Source organism: Hibiscus syriacus, unplaced genomic scaffold (assembly GCF_006381635.1).
Source record: "Hibiscus syriacus cultivar Baekdansim isolate YM2019G1 unplaced genomic scaffold, ASM638163v2 tig00116984_pilon, whole genome shotgun sequence".
Taxonomy (NCBI): Eukaryota; Viridiplantae; Streptophyta; class Magnoliopsida; order Malvales; family Malvaceae; genus Hibiscus; species Hibiscus syriacus.
Genome location: NW_024063507.1, coordinates 2173934 through 2190213, shown reverse-complemented (window position 1 = coordinate 2190213; position 16280 = coordinate 2173934). Strand labels below are relative to the sequence as shown.

Here is a 16280-nt window from a genome sequence, read left to right as displayed (position 1 = left end):
GTTTAGTTAGTCTAATGGCATCTTTTGGGCAAGTAGTTTCAGGTTGTGTGATTTTCGGATTCAGGTCATTTTGAGTGAATTATGATCATTATTTTATGTTTAATGATTTCAATTTAGTGTAACATAAATTATTTTAAGTCAAAATTATTGTAATATTTACCCTATATTTTCAATATAATCATTAATTTTATGTTCACAGAATTTAGATAGAATTCCCAAATGCTTGATGAAGTATTTGATTAAACTACAAAGCTTACGACCGAGGAAAACAAAATTACTGCTTCAATTTTTTTCTTTCCTGAGAGAAGGTAAAAACAAGGGAAGAAAATGTTTCTGGGGTTCCGAATCAATGTGACGAGGAAGAATGTTATAAAGGAGCGCAATTGATCAAACCCAACAAAGAATGAAAAACACTCACATACACTCCTAAAGGAAAAATTCAATAATAAAAAAAGGCAATGACTACACTTTCTCTTGCCAGTACACGGGGAAATAAGATTATTTTTCTATGGTTGAGTTACACAGAATGAATGAACGCTTAGTTACACGGTCATTGTAGGAGAATCGCAATCCGCAAGGAGCTGTTTATCTTTTCCCAGCCACTGAGCTTCTTTTGGCTTCAAGAGTTGCGCCCTCCTTGAGTGCTGTTTGAGACTGCTCCATCCCGAGAGCAGCAACTGCAGTAGCCTGAAGATAGTAAGCAATGTGCCATGCTGGGAAATCACTTGGGCTTGCATGGCATCATTCAGGGCCTCTTGAGGCATGTCATTATTAGATAACACAAGCTACGCCGTGCAAAAATAGTTGGAGAAACCATGGTACCGACATCGATAAACTGTGAATTTACAAAGAACTGTCAGTGGGTTTATAATATGACATTCATCACGAATACCGATAAAACATTCCAGGCCAAAAGTATTTAACATATTAACAGGAGAATGGAAAATAAGCATGCCATCCACAAATAAGTTTGTGGAATCCGTACAATAATATTCGAAAGGGAAGCTAGCATAGATATATATGAAGTTACAGCTAATGTTGTTTAAATTGACGGAAAATATCATAGTAAGAACTTAACCTGAGTGTAGCACTCAATAGCTTCTTTAAAATCTTTCTGCCTCAAAGCAGCATCACCCTTTTTCTTTGAATTCAAAGTTTCCTGCATTTGGTCAGTTCACATTTGGAAGGAGAGCTGCAGGAACCAAACAATCACATAGATTCCCGAGTATTTGCAAGTTTTGTAAATTTAGATTGAAGCAAATATCGGAAAAATGGAAATTTAATTATAACATATATGTAGTAAACAAGAAACTACTACTACAATTAAAAGTGTGAGAGAGTAGTAGTAAAAGGCACACTAACACAAACCTCATTTACCACTCCTTCGTCATCTTTGTAGCCAAGATTCTCCAAGATCTCGTGTATAGCAGTCAAGTCCCCTCTTAAGCAAGCCTCCCCAACTGGGGAGGAGTGAAGAAAACACTGTTTGGAATGACCATTAATACATGTGAAAGAACCTACACAGAAAAGGAAACGAGAACTCAGTGAACTGCTGTCCCTTTTCTCCTTTCATCTCAGTAGTAAATGGACCTTCATGAAAAGAAGATTCCTTATTGAACTTCAATGCTATTGCTTACCAACCAAGTCACATAAAATGTAATATATTGCCTCTTGAAAGGAAAAAGAAAAAAAAACAACTTACCTCGGTTTCCTTCTGAAGGGGTGTCAAAGCAGAGACTAAAGATTTAGGATTTGGCCGCTCTCTGGGTTCATATTGCAAACATCTAGAGGCCAAGCGAACGAGTTCGGTTCCATAATTATCAGAAAACTGCCCTTCCAAGCAAGAATCAGTCAACATCTGAAGATTTCTGTCTCGTATTAAGTCAAGTGCCTGGCAGAAATTACTTGGGCATTAGCAATCAAGATACAACAAGTCTTAACATGTCAACGTCATGACTCATGAGAATCACATTAAGGATCGACATGCTTGCGTGTCCAGCTGAGGAACAAAATAAATCGAATGATTATCTTCAAAAAAAAAAGGCAGATTACATGGCAAGGAGGGATATGTTTTCCACTGAGGAGATCAAGCAGAAGAGTGCCAAAGCTATATATTACACTTTCTGCTGTTACTCTTCCTACATTAAAATGGTACGGCACGAGAAATAAGTTCTTGATTAGAATGTATCAAATACAAAAGTTAGTGAAAGATAAATGTGGGAACAAGTATTGACAACTCAATTAACACTTAAAACTTATGATGGAACGGTATCATAGTGTAGATCCAAATTTCCATGCTGAATATAGAGACATAGCTAGAACATTATTCACTGTTATAAAATAACAATAAAATCGAATGCATATTGTAAAAGTATCCGCATTGTAAATACCAGTCCTCAAATATTCAGGAGGAGTAAATGCCAAATTTGTACTGTAACTTTTTCCATCTCTACTGTTTTTCATCAAGCCAAAGGTTGAAAGTCTCGGATTTCCATCCTGCAAGAATTCTAGCATATAAATCAAGGAATCATATAAAACTGACCATTCAAAAAGCATCAGATAGCCAGATAACAAATTGTTACCTCATCAAATAGAACCCTGTAAGCATTGAGATCATGGTATAGTGCACGCCCCTTGTTTGTGCAGTATTCTAAAGCTTGTGCAAAAAAGAATACAACCCTTAATCCCATGGTCCATTTCATTGGTTGTGATTCCCCTGAATTAATAAAGTAAGAAAATTAATCCATACGCTTTGTAATCACCAAATTTATCCCAAAATCCGACCCGACCCGGTTCAAATCCAATACCCGGATCCGACCCGAACCAGCTCCTGCCACACGGCACCACCATGCTCAAGCCATACTCCACGCTGCAGCAACCACCACCAAACCAATATTTATTTTGGTTATTTTACATGTAAAGGGGGGGTTGCTATAAAACCCAAATGAACTTAACTGTAAAAAGGGGGGATGGGTCTTTAAAAAAATTTGTAATTATTCCCCATTATTTGAAATACAACAGCAAAAAACAAGAAAAGATTTCAAAAGGTTCATTTTTTTCAGTATTCGTTTTCTTCTTTATTTTTTTCCGAGAAGAAATATAGGGATAGAGGAGTGAGTTTACCTTTCCTCAAGTTCCTCGTTGGAATCTCGAGCCGGCGTGGTCTTTGGTTTTGTGAAGACCTCTCGGTCGAGCAAAAGAGAGGAGGAAGAAAGCCTCTTAGGGAGCTGTTTGGTCTCGGTTTAATGGCCTCTTCCGCCATCTTTGCCACGACCGGAGTCGTGGCCGGCGGCGTTGGTGAGGAGCTTTGAAATTCTCGGCCTATTGTATAAGGGAGAGGAGATTTTGGTGTTTGGAGAGTAAAATGAAAGAAGGGGGTCTTTTGTTTTGGGGTTTCACGTGATTCTGGAAATGGTAAAAGGGGGAGGTTTTCATTTTATATTTTGGGTATATTACTCATAGGTTCCCCTATTCTAGGTATTTTTGATTTGTTCATCTGTTTTAGGCTTAAATATCAGTTCAGGTCCTCACTGTTTTAGAGTGTTTTACATTTTGGTCACTATTAGGATAAAATTATCTTTAAACTCCCCGTATTTTATATTCCTTTGCACTCTGGTTATGTACTTTGTTATTTATTTTGAATATGCATATTCGTTTTATTAACTTTCGAATTTAATCACTTTTTTATGTTTATTCATTTTAGCTATTGATTGGGTTCTGCTTATGATGTTATTATGATTTGGATGTGATATTTGTAATTTATTCATTTTAGTCACTTTTTTATTTCTGATTTGGTTACTATTTTTGCTTTATTATATTTTGGTCCCGTGTTTTTCATCAATTTAATTTCAATCATTTAATTATTACACTCTAGTTTCTGTTTATTTTAGTTTAGTCCCATAAATATATATATGACCATTTCATGTTTTTATCATATTGAATGCCTTATTTTGCTATCTTGCATTGTGGTCCTTATGTTTATGATTTTATTTTATTAAATTACTTATATTTGTGTGATACTTATTTGTGGGCCTTTGATTTTTATTGTGTTTATATTTTTTCCATTCTAGTTTAAATTTTCATCATCTAGCATGATTAATATAATTTGGATTAATTGGCTTAATTTTTATTTGGTCGAATCAAATTATTTTAATCTTGAATTCTTTGGAGAAATTATTATATTCCTTTTATTTCAGTTGAAAAGAAAAATATTCGTCCTAAAATATTTTAGGTATTATTTTCTCTTCAATTGAAAATATTCGAATATTTTATATTCCTCCATAGAATTTTTCGTTCAATAAACATTGCATGGTTGAATATGGAATAATAGAATCGTAACTTAAATTTATATTTGAATTCTTAGATTTCCATTATTAGAGACAATTTATAATCGATGGGGTGCGAATTTTGAGCGATGTGGGGGGTGCTTATCTTTCCCCACACGTAATCGATCCTCGAACCTTTTTTTCAAAAAAGAACGAATATCTGGTTACACATAGACAGGTTTATCTTTTAAAATGATGTTTTCCTAAAAACTCTTTTAAAAGAAAATTTTTAGGTATTCGACCTACCTAACCCAAAAGGTCGATGGCGACCCCAAAACATTTTCAAAGAAAAACCCCCAAGTCGCACCAAGTTTTTCCCTGTCCGGGCAAAAAAAGGTGTCGGCAGCTTGGCGACTCCACTAGGACTTTAGAGGGTCAAACCTTAAATCGATTTTATATTGTCTCTCTAGTTGGAAATTGAGAATTCAATTTTTTTATTTACGATTCTTTTGATTTCTTCCATTTTTTTATTTTATTTCATGTATTTGTATATTAATGTTTGTATTTGATTGATTTTCATATATTGACATTTTGGATTCATTTTAGCCGATCTTAGTGTGGTTGTTGGTCAAAGGTTTGAGAATGTCTCTTTACACACAACACTTGCATTGCATAACATAAGCTCTATACTCGAGCTCTTTCACCTTTAAATGGGAGTGAAAGCACGTATTCGTGAGAATTTATTCTCCGTGTCAGACTTAGCAAATAGCTTTCGGGGTTCATATATCCTATGTCTTCGTGAAGATTTATTCTCCATGTCAAGTATAGGGAAATGTGCCCTCTCGAATTGAACTCGATCTGCTTAAGCCTATAATGGGTGAGGATTGAGGGTCTGGCTCAAGGGGCACCGACAAGGACAATTCGAGTACCTTTACTCCTAGGACCGAAACTTTGCATATAGTTAACTGTAGAAACCCACCCGATCTAAGACCATGCCGAAATTTTGTCCATAGGTACCCAAATAAGTGTAAACAAAGGAGAAATGAACTCTAACATTCGCCTTTTAATTTATTCGATAGATTCTTTTTGAATAAATGCATGTGAACTAGAAATTATATGGTTAGGGTTTTAATTTTCTCTGTGTGTTTTATTCACTGTATTTTGTGGTTCATTTACCAGTTGAATTTAATCTTTTCATATTTCACTAATATACATTTCCTCTTTTTGATTATTATTTTTGCTAACATCTTTTCCTCGTCCTATTGATTTGTTTGTGCATAAACATGTTGTTAATACCCGAGTTATTTATTTAAAATAAAACGCTTTTAAAACGACAATGCCACACGAAAGGGTAAATATTTTATCTGCTTTGACATGTTGGGACGTTGTGAGTTCTTTGAAAGTTGTTCTAGGATAATTACCTTGGAATTAACACATGTTTCATACTTATCATGTCATAGACGATATTGATTCCCGAGTTAATAGTCAAATTAAAAGGCTTTCAATACGACATTGTCACTCGAAGAGGTAGAATAGAAATGCAAAAACGCATCAATGGTCTAGAAGGGTGCTCTAGGAAATAACTGAAGAGTTATATCAAGTTGGAATACATGAAGCTCAAATGATGCAGTAAAACAAGTTTTTCAAGGGTGCTATGACGATGTTGATACAACTAGCCGAAAAGAAATAATATGTTTGAAGTCATCAAGCAACAATGATAGTAAACACGAGACAGTTGATGATATCAATCACATATGGCTGCTTAACAAATGTATTTCTGGAAAAGAAGTTGAAGCATTGGAATTTTCCATCAAGCTAGGAAATAGAAGGAGAATGTTTCCTTGCACATTCGATGAAAATGTATGAAATTGAGCAGTATGACGTGATTTGTAGATTCCATCTACCTCGGTGTATTGAGACATTGTGTGTTCTTTGGAAGTTATTTTATGACAATTACTTTGGGGATCAATTCCTTTGTTGCATTTACATTTTGCATTTTGCATTCCCATTTTGCATCTTTGCATTTGCATGAGCATTTATACAGCGTACATTGCATAATATACATTGCATCTCAACATGTATTAATCATGGGTCCCGAAAGTAACTCGCGGAGAATCTTATGATAAGGGTTTTGAGGTGAGATAAAGTTACCTATTCATTCCTAGAAAAAATTGATTGAAAGCTATGGATGTGATGTTATCACCATCTAAAGATCAAGGCACCTCATTGAGAATTATGGGGCATTGAAGCGTAAGATCTAGAATTTAATCGATTCAGGGGTATGACCATTCGATGAATGATGGGGCATTATGATTCAAACCGAGAAAAATCATTGCATCCACTAGAAAATTTTGATGCACTCGCATATTGTCTTGTTTGAATTTATTTTCTTTATCTTTTCTTTAAAAAGTTTTTAAGTCACTTGACATTCAGACATTTTAAATAAAATGCTTCATTCTTAGGAAATGAACAATGAGCAAATCTTAATCTTGAAATTCCTTGAATATCATCTTAATTAAAAGCTTTTTAATAATTGAGGTTGTAAATCTATGACAAATGACAATATTGAACCCAGCAAAACAAGGACCCGTTGGTCCCATTCCAGAAATACACCAGATTACATACCATTCTCTAAAAGGGACTGAGCTAGTTTTCTCTTCACATGAAGAAGTAATCAAAGGACTTGGCATTCGAGTATGTGTCAAGAACAGACAAAATGGGGTATCTGGCACATGAAATAGCAAAGCTGATTAGTTCTACTTCTATTAATGACGTTCAATGATGATCATGATCTTCTCAGATGGAATGGTTAAGTAGGTGAATCTAGTTTAGGTCAGCTGCTTGGGAATTGAACTCTAACGATGAGATTTTCTAACCTTCAAAAAACACCGATACTATAACAGGTTCTTATCGACAAGCTTAAGAAATAGAATCCATTTACCCAAAAAAAATATATGTATAATATATATGTATACAATAAAGCTGAGCTATTCCGTTAAAGCAATTGGTTATATAGGAAACTCAAAAGTCCTGACTTTATGAATAAATTATATTCAAACTATTACATTGATCAGGTACTTGGCAATTCAGTGTTTGCTCCACTGTGGTTGTCAAGTCAAAGACTTTGTAATGACATGAATCCTTCAGCTAGTCAAAGAAAGGCAATTATAAGATATATGTACAATAAAGCTGAATTCAGCTAGCCAAACAATGGCAAATTAAGTCAAATTTACTAAATAAGGAGTTTTGGTAAATATGGACTAAGAGAGTTGAGGAACACCTGTTATAGTCAAACTCACACGAGCACTAAGAAATCTCATTTTTAGATCGATATTTCTGCACTACCTTTTCTATAGGAGCCTACGAAGCTTGAACAAATGGAAGATTTCAGAGAACTGAAACAAAAGTGTTCTAAAAAGTTTAGCAATTTACTATGTTAGTTGTGACATTTTGTCCACCTCCGATCAAAATGCCAAATCAAAAAGAGGAGCATGACATAATCATCACGAAGGACGAATCAATGAAACAAACCTAAGAATTTAGGTAGCCAACCTCAAAACCAGCCTTTCGATTTTGATATTTTCCAAAGGTTTGCAACTATCAAAGATTAAGGAGTAGTTGATTATTTTGATATTCAATGAACTCCTGTTTTATGATTTGTTTCAATTGTGAAACTTAGAAGAAGACAATATTTTTTTAAAAATTATTTTCGATATTTTTCAAAATTTCAAAAATTCAAAGGAAGTAAAAACATTTTCAAACAAGATAATCTCTCTGGAAGCATATATTGGAATTCAACGAATATCCCTCCGAAGCTCAAGATCGAAGCTGGGGCAAGATAAAGCCAAATATTTTGGCCAAAATTTGATGGGGCAAGGAAAATAAATTGTCTCGGGACGAGGTTTGCAAGAGTACACCCTGGTGGAAATGAAGACAAGCTGAGCCAGGGATAAAATGAATACTTCTCACACAGTCATTCCCCTCACACATACATATACATACATCAACACAAACATACATGACACGTGAAATTTGCATCTTTGTATCAAACATTCATCATCATGTACATTAAAGACATTTTTTGCTCTCTCGAGGACAAATTCGATAATTCATCAAACACATAAAATACAAACTTCATCGTGACACCCATAAACATACAAGATAGACAGTCATAAATACATCATATCGATCTTTCAGGAAATAAAAGCTTGGAAATGACCATATGTCTTCAACCTGAAAGAACAATGTCATCCACAGATTTGACTTCCTGAAGTCAACAATTAGATCTTCTGAAGACATTTCCTCAACGTGCAGGAAAAAGCAAACTCTCTGTCTCCTTGGGTGTTATTTCTCTCGAAACAAAATGTCGTCTCGCTAGAGACATTGTTTTCATAAAAACAAATTTTGTCTCACTTGAGACATTTTTCTCTTAAAACAAATTTCGTCTCACTTGAGACATTTTCCTTCGGAACACAAATTTCAAAGTTATTTTTCTTAAAAACAAATTTTGTCTCACTTGAGACATTTTCTCTTAAATCATATTTCGTCTCACTTGAGACATTTTCCTTCGGAATACAAATTTCAAAGTTGTTTTTCTTAAAAACAAATTTTGTCTCACTTGATACATGAGATATTTTCCTTCGGAGATCAAATTTCAATGTTGTTTTACTTGAACCAAATTTTGTCTCGATTGAGACAATTTCTCTTAAAACAAACATTGTCTCGATTGAGACATTCTCCAAAAATTTTGAAATATTTAAAACAAAATTGATCTCGCATAAGATAGCTTTCCAAAGAACAAATTTTGATACGCTCAAGACAATTTTCATTTAAAAAACGAATTTTGTCTCACTTGAGACGAAACAAAGTTTTGTCTCTCTTGAGACAGTTTCTCTTGAAACCAAAATCTTTGAATCTATTTCTTTTGAAACAAATTTTTGTCTCTCTTAAGACATTTTCCCTTGAAACTACTTTTGTCTCCCTTGAGACAGTTTCTCTTGAAATATAAACTTTGAATACGTTTCCCTTTAAACAAATTTTGTCTCCCTTGAGACAGTTTCTATTGAAAAATAAACTTTGAGAACGTTTCCCTTGAAACGAATTTTGTCTCTCTTTAGACAGTTTCCCTTAAAACAAATTTTGTCTCTCTTTAGACAGTTTCCCTTAAAAACAAATTTTGTCTCTCTTGAGACAGTTTTTCTTGAAACAAATTTTGTCTCCCTTTAGACAGTTTCACTCGAAATAGAAGATTTTATCTCACTTAAGATAGTTTCGCTCGAAACAAAAGATTTTTAGAAACTAAGCCTGATTTTCAGGGGTTTCTTGATGTTTTTAAATGAATTTGAAAGAAGCTAAACCTAATTTTAGGGGTTTCTTAATGTTTTCAAATGAATTTTAAAGAAATTAAGCCTAATTTTTAAGGATTTCTTGATGTTTTTAAATGAGTTTTTAGAAACTAAGCCTGATTTTCAGGGGTTTCTTGATGATGATTTTCAAAAGAGTTTTTAAAAAGAATTTAAGCGTAATTTTTAGGGGTTTCTTGACAACTAAGAAAATAAGCTTGATTTTCAAGGGTTTTTTAATGAGTAAGTCCTTCGAGCCATCAGTAAGTCTTTCGAGCATGATGCTTAAATATTTCGGGTCATCTATAAGTCTTTCGAGCAAGATGATAAGTCCTTCGTGCCATCCATAAGACCTTTAGGCAAGATGTTTTCAACGTTTCCTTTTTCTCGATTCACACACTTCGAATCAGCTTAAGTCCTTCGGGCCATCCATAAGACCTTCGGGCATGATGTTTTCAACATTTCCTTTGCTCGATTCACAATACTTCGAATCAGCAATGCCTCACTAGAGGGGTTAACATTTCCTATTGCTTGATTCACAACACTTCGAATTAGCATAAGTCCTTCGGGCTATCATTAAGTCTTTTGAGCATGATGAGTAAGTCCTTTGGGCCATCAGTAAGTCTTTCGAGCATGATGCTTAAATCCTTCGGGTTATCTATAAGTCTTTCGAGCAAGATGATAAGAACTTCGGGTGATCCATAAGACCTTCGGGTGGGATGTTTTCAAATGATTTTTTAGAAACTAAGACTGATTTTCAGGGGTTTCTTGATGATTATCTCAAAAACAATTTAAAGAAAGCTAAGCCTAATTTTTAGGGGTTCCTTGATGACAACTGAAGAGGAAAGATTTTTAGAAGCTAAGCCTGATTTTTAGGGGTTTCATGATGTTTTTAAATGAATTTTTGAAAGAAGCTAAGCCTAAGTTTAGGGGTTTATTGATAATTGTAAATGAATCTTTTCGAAAAAGCTAAATTTATCCAAAAAAAAATTACTGGGGAAAGATGTGCCCATTCACAAGTCAAGATTCACAAGAATACACTCAGGTGCAATAGGTAAAGAAGACAACCAAACCAAGAAAAGAATGAAGACTGATATAGCAATGAAAATTGCCCTTGCAACCATTTTCAACAGATCAAGAAAACCTGCATTCATACATGAATTTGCATATTTGCATAATACATTTCACCATTTCATACACATGATAAATTTTGATTTCCCTCTCATGAGGATATATGTAAAGTCTATTTTTGAGAAATTATTTGTCATTCTTAGGATCATTTTTTAGAGAATTGTTTGAGCCTTTCTTAGGACCGTTTTTCTGGGATGTCGCATGAGTCTTTCTTAAGATTTTTCCCTAGAAGCATTTTCAATTATGTCTTTCTTCCAACTTCACTTTTCCAGGCCACTTCAATGAGAATGAGCAGTTTCGTTTCCAAGATGGACCCAACAAAGACAAAAACTCAGCAATTTGCAACATTAAGGAATTCAAAGAGCCAACAAAGATTTCATTTCACAAATTCAGCAAAGAATTAGTCCAATTTTCACCATTTAAAGAAATTGATCTCAGCAAAATAAAGGACCATCGGGTCATTATCTTCGGGTACTTTAAATACAAATCACTGATATATGATCATCTTTTGCAGGTTTAAAACTTTTCAAAGAGAAGATGAACCGATCAACATTTCCAATGAAGAGTTCATAATGAGAAGAACTCTTCCGATAGAGGGAGAAGAAGTTCATAATGAGAAGAGCATGTTCGACCTATCACTCGATTCACGGCATTTCGAATCAGTGACGCCTCGCTTGAGAAATCAACATTTCAAATGGAGAGTTCATAATGAGAAGAACTCATCCGATGAAGGAGAATAAGTTCATAATGAGAAGAGCTTGTTCGACCTATCTCTCGATCGAGGGATCATCATTTTCAGTGGAGAGTTCATAATGAGAAGAACTCATCCGATGAGGGAAAAGAAGTTCATAATGAGAAGAACTTGTTCAACCTTAGCTCGATTCATCACATATGGAGTTGAATCAGCAATACCTCACTCAAGGGATTAACATTCCAATCGAAGGGTTCATAATGAGAAGAACTTGTCCGAACAGAAGAGTGAAAAGTTCATAATGAGAAAAACTTGGAGCTTAAAGATATCAGATGACCAAGCTAGATAAAATTGGTGTTTTTTGTCTTTGCCATATTCCTGTTTCACAACAATGAGCAAAGAGGGGCAACTGTAATCATCAATTTTATCCCAAAATTTGACCCGACCCGACCCGACTCGATTTAAGCCCAATACCTGAATCCGACCCGAACCAGCTCCTACCACACGGCTCCACCATGATCAAGCCATACTCCATACTATAGCAACCGCCACCAAACCAATATTTATTTTGGTTATTTTACATGTAAAAGGGGGTTGTTATAAAACCCAAATGAACTTCACTGTAAAAAGGGGGACGAGTCTTTAAAAAAAATTATAATTTCCCCATTATTTTAAATACAACAACAAAAAATCAAGAAAAGATTTCAAAAGATTCATTTTTTCCAGTATTCTTTTTCTTCTTTATTTTTTTCGAGAAGAAATATAGGGATAGAGGAGTGAGTTTACCTTTCCTCAAGTTCCTCGTTGGAATCTCGAGCCGGTGTGGTCCTTGGTTTTGTGAAGAGCTCTCGGTCGAGCAAAAGAGAGGAGGAAGAAAGCCTCTTAGGGAGTTGTTTGGTCTCAGTTTAATGGCCTCTTCGGCCATCTTTGCCATGACCGGTGTCGTGGCTGACGACGTTGGTGAGGAGCTCTGAAAATCTCGGCTTATTGTATAAGGGAGAGGAGATTTTGATGTTTGGAGAGTAAAATGAAAGAAGGGAAGAGTCTTTTGTTTTCGGGTTCCACGTGATTCTGGAAGTGGTAAAAGGGAGAGGTTTTCATTTTATTTTTTGGGTAAATTACGTGTAGGGTCCCCAGATTCTAGGTGTTTTTTGCTTTGTTCATATGTTTTAGGCTTAAATATTAGTTCAGGTCGTCACAGTTTTAGAGTGTTTTACATTTTTGTCACTATTAAGGTAAAATTATCTTTAAACTCCCCGTATTTTAAATTCTTTTGCACTCTGGTTATGTACTTTGTTATTTATTTCGAATAAGCATATTAATTTTATTAACTTTCGAATTTAATCACTTTTTATGTTTATTCATTTTAGCCACTGATTGGGTTCTGCTTCAGATGTTATTATGATTTGGATGTGATATTTGCAATTTATTCATTTTAGTCAATTTTTTATTTCTGATTTGGCTACTATTTTTGTTTTATTATAGTTTGGTCTCATATTTTTCATCATTTTAATTTCAGTCCTTTAATTATTGCACTCTAATTTCTGTTTATTTTATTTTAGTCCCATAAATATATATATATATATATATATATATATATATATATATATGACTATTTTATGTTTTTATCATATTGAATGCCTTATTTTGTTATCTTGCAATGTGGTCCTTATGTTTATGATTTTATTTTATTAAAGCACTTATATTTGTGTGATACTTATTTGTGGGCCTTTGATTTTTATTGTGTTTATATTTTTTCCATTCTAGTTTAAATTTTCATCATCTAGCATGATTAATATAATTTGGATTAATTGGCTTAATTTTTATTTGGTTGGATCAAATTATTTTAATCTTGAATTCTTTGAAGAAATTGTTGTATTCCTTTTATTTCAGTTAGAAAGAGAAATATTTGTCTTAAAATATTTTATAGATTATTTTCTCTTCAATTGGAAATATTGGAATTTTTTCTATTCATCCATAGAATTTTTCGTTCAATAAACATTGCATGGTTAAATCTAGAATTATAGGATCGTAACTTAAATTTATATTCGAATTCTTAGATTTCCATTATTAGAGACAATTTATAATAAATGGGATACCGATTTTGGGCGTTGTGGGGGTGCTTATCCTTCCCCACACGTAATCGATCTCCGAACCTTTTTTTTTCAAAAAAGAATGAATTTATGGTTACACGTAGATTAATTTATCTTTTAAAATGATGTTTTCCTAAAAACTTTTTTAAAAGAAAATTTTTAGGTATTCGATCTACCCAACTTAAATGGTCGATGGAGACTCCAAAACATTTTCAAAAAAAACCCCAAATCGCACCAAGTTTTTTCCCGCCCGGACTAAAAACTATGTCTACACACTTCCATTTTGGGATTAGGAAACATAGTTTCAAACCCACTGGTGAATATACAGCAAAGCCAGATTACCCTAAAAAATGAAAAACTAACTAATAATTAACTTAAGATAATATTTTCGTTTATGGAAGCATTTTCCCAACAGGACCAACAGCAAAATTATAAACACAAGGATTATAAGCCTTACAATGAAAAAGGTGTTTTGCGAGTGTCTCATTGGGCATGTACTCTGCAACAAGCAACCTTTCATCACCTTCACAACAGCCAAGCCAATTCGCCAATTTATTGTTGCGTAGCTGACCAACTGATCTTGCTTCCTCCTACAGATGCAGAATAAAATAGCCCCGAGTTACAATCACTTAAAGAAATGAAAGCAAAGCTTAGTTAATCGCGCAAACTTCCATTAATTATTTACCATAAATTGTCTTGAATCTGGCCAGGCCATTCTATTGTAACGTTCAACAGCGATCCTCCTATGATTCTCTAACTTCCCTCTATAAACAACATTGGGAGCCTTCTCCCCATGCTCAGAAACAATATTCTCGACTGCAAATCCAGATGTTGCATGCTTGAGTTGCTCCAAAGTGAATTCCCGAAACGTAGGTAACTGATCAACCTCGCTACTCTCATTCTCTACAACAAGTTAAAACGTTTTAACTAATCATTCCGGTTCTCAGCAACCACGTATAAAAAAGCTTCCAAATAAAATTTTATAATAATAATACGCACCAACATCAGGGGCTTCTAACACTGCTGCTTTGAACTGTGAATCCCAGCAACATGGAGTTTGCTTAGAGCATTGACACCCCATCTCAGTGACTTCAAAAACCAAAAAGAAAAATAACAAGTCGTTAAATTTCATGAGTTGAGTAGTTAATCGAAAAGTCGAAATGGAACTGTATACTCTACTTTATGGCAACCCGAAAACGACGACAATAATATAACAAGGGATAAATTTGCAGGGCATTTAAAAGCAGGAACAAAAAATGGAAAAATATCCGATTAAATACGAGAAATACTCGATACAGGCTTTCCAAAAATAGGAGTAATAAATGATATAATAAGCAGCCAAATAAAAATGAGAAAAATTAAATTAAACACGCCAGGAAAAAAAAAACGGTTCGTCTGCGCTTTTCCGAGTCAACTCAGTTTCAGTGGAAGCTTTCCTTCCGATTTTTATCCTTGAAGCAATCCGATAAAGTCTTTGTTTAGATCAAAACAAAACTCAACACTTTTACAAGATGATCCACCGCATCTTTCTCTCGTCCCCACTCTCAAATCACAATCAAATCCAACGTATTTCAGATTCCTTGTTTTCTTCCTCGTCCCTATATCTCCTCGATCCGATAAGTATTTGCTAGTACGAGTGAAAAGCGTGAATATTGAGGAAACTGAAGAATCAAATCTGGATCAAGTACATGAATAATAAACGAAAATATGAGAATGTTGATTAATAAAAATATGGGGATGAGATGGGAAGATCAGATTCATGAACAGGAAATTCATGAAACTCTCTTTCGGAGTTTTATGTTTAATAATAGTAATAATTTACCGACATGTCCTGGAGTTTTATTCAGAAGGTAGAAAAGCTAGAATCTCGTAGATTTTCCCCATTTTTTTTTATTATTTACGTGTCAAATACCGTTAGAGATAATATTACGGATCTAACATATTTTATAGATAGACGCAGCCCATGTACCGTGCCTTATGCTGATGTGGTGTCACATGGAATAAGGCGCGACCCATGCACCGCGCCTTACGATGATGTGGTGCCACGTGGGGTAAGGCATTGTCTTTGGTATTTAATCCGGACCGTTCACACTCCCCCATCCTCCCGTTCACACCCTCTATCCTATTCTATAAATATCACTCTCTCAACTACTTTCACCGCACCAAATCCTCTCAAATCATATCAAAAAACCAAATCCTGATCAAATTTTATTTAGAAAGTAATATATTATATTATATTCTATTCTATTTAATTTATTTTTTAGTATTTTATTTAATTATTTTATTTTTTTCGCTGTTATAAAATAAAAGACGGTATGTTTCATTTGGATGAAAAACATATATCGAGACATTTTGCTAATACGATAATATTTTTAAATTTTATTTTAATTTAAATTATTAGTAATAATTTATTTATTTAATTTTTTATTATTAATTTATATATTAATTTTTGTAATTATTAATATTTTTAGAAGATCTACCGTATATTAGATCATTTTATCCGTAACCTTAAATTAGCGATATCAATCCGTGTCTGACTGTATTTAGTCGATGTTGGATTCGGTTACATAGCTACATATAAAGGCCACTGTAGGATAAAATCAAATCTGATTTCTGCATTAGTCAAGCGGTGGAGACCGGAGAGACACACATTCCATCTTTCGTGTAGAGAGTGCACGATTACGCTGGAGGATGTTTCCATACACTTGGGGCTTCTAGTGGATGGAGATGTGCTTTCAGGGGCGGCGCACGGTAACTG

General features: G+C 34.2%; 1 pseudogene; it reads right to left on the bottom strand.

The window, feature by feature from the left end:
• Positions 1-338: 338 nt before the first annotated feature.
• LOC120193052 lies at positions 339-15231 on the bottom strand (annotated as a pseudogene).
• Positions 15232-16280: the final 1049 nt, after the last annotated feature.